A 1,712-nucleotide genomic window follows, 5' to 3' on the forward strand; every position below is an offset into this window, starting at 1 on the left:
TATTGTGCAAAAGCATAATGCTACTTGTGAGGAAGTAATAAAACTCTGTTTATCCAAAAAGCAACTTTATTTTACTGATTTTCATCCTTATTCTTGTTTAAAATAAATATATTTTTTTAAATTGTCTTTATTTTTCTTATGGCCTTGCAAGAGGAGGAAAATCCCCTTCAAGATAATTAGATTGGGAACATACAAACTGATTCTGTCCCTCCCCCACTATGAACCCCAGTTAGAAAAAAACAAATTGAATAAACACTGAAATGTTTTGCTTTTTTCTTGCCAAAATGAGAACTTGGATGAAATTGCTTTTTTCTCAGCCAAAATTAGATATTCCATTTCAGAGTCGATATGAAAAGTGAAGAAAATAAGGGGCTGTGTTCACAAAACTATTGCTGGTGATAGTATTCATGGCTGAGTAACAGAGAGGTTAGGCATCCTGTCAGAATGGAAAGAGCACCATTCAGTTTATTCCTTTCCCTGTAGAAATTTGAACCAACCACTTCTAAATTTCTAGGGACTCACTAAGACATAATCACTAAATGATAAGCTAATTCAGTGTTTTCTCTTGACGCTTTTACAAATAAATTATATTTCAGAACAGATGTTATACCCAGGTGCTGCACTTTCCCAAGAAGCCACTATTAACACTTAAAAAAATTTGTAGAAATTGAAACAGCTCATGGATAAGATAAAAAAGAACACAAATTCAGATTACCTTGTACCCAGTACATCAACATGCCCTGTTCTGCCCTTCTGCCAGAAAAGTAACTAAAAACATTAAAATACCACTCTCCACTGATGCTAAGTTACTAACTCAGGTGATAATAGGGCTTCAGTCCCTCTGCCATTTAGGGAAGACAATAGCACTGGCCTCAAGTTTGGGCTCACTTCAGCAGCACACATACTAAAATTGGAATGATAAGAGAAGATTAACATGGTCTCTGCAAGGATGACATGCAAATTCAAGAAGTGTTCCATATTTTTCCCAGGTATTTATACAAACTGGGGGAAGACCTCCTTGAGAGCAGCCCTGCGGAGAAGGACTTGCGGTCCTCGTGAACTAGAAGCTGGACATGAGCCAGCCAGTGTGCGTTCACAGCCAGGAAGGCCAACTGTGTTCTGGGCTGCATTAAAAAAGCAGTGGCCAGCAGAGGGAGGGAGGTGATTGTTCTCCTCTGCTTGGCTCTTGTGAGGCCCCATCTGCAGTACTGCCCCCAGTAGAGGAAGGACATAAAGCTCTTAGAGCGGGTCCAGAGGAGGGCCACTAAGATAATCAGAGGCCTGGAGCACCTCTCCTGTGAGGGAAGGTTGAGGGAACTGGGATTGTTTAGCTTGGAGAAGAGAAGGCTCTGGGGATACCTCATTGCAGCCTTCCAGTACTTGAAAAGAGCTTATAAACAGGAGGGGGGATGGCTGTTTATGAGGATGGATAGTGATAGGACAAGGGGGAATGGTCTTAAACTGAGATAGGGGAGGTTTAGGTTAGATATTAGGAGTTTTTTCACACAGAGAGTGGTGACGCACTGGAACAGATTGCCCAAGGAGGTTGTGGATGCTCCATCCCAGGACGCATTCAAGTCCAGGCTGGATGTGGCTCTGGGCAGCCTGGTCTAGTGATTGGTAACCCTGCATATAGCAGGGTGTTGAAACTAGATGATTATTGTGGTCTTTTTCAACCCAGGCCATTCTATGATTGTCATGGTTTTATGATT

General features: G+C 41.6%; 1 non-coding gene across 1 annotated transcript; it reads left to right on the forward strand.

Annotated features, from left to right (window-relative positions):
- The first annotated feature begins 880 nt into the window (after nucleotides 1-880).
- LOC116232769 (U6 spliceosomal RNA) lies at nucleotides 881-984 on the forward strand. The gene has a single exon (XR_004167752.1). It is a non-coding gene; the product is annotated as a U6 spliceosomal RNA (small nuclear RNA).
- The last annotated feature ends 728 nt before the right edge of the window (nucleotides 985-1,712 follow it).

This window comes from Phasianus colchicus, chromosome 1, assembly GCF_987193195.1.
Source record: "Phasianus colchicus chromosome 1, bPhaCol1.hap1.1, whole genome shotgun sequence".
In the NCBI taxonomy this organism is placed as follows: Eukaryota; Metazoa; Chordata; class Aves; order Galliformes; family Phasianidae; genus Phasianus; species Phasianus colchicus.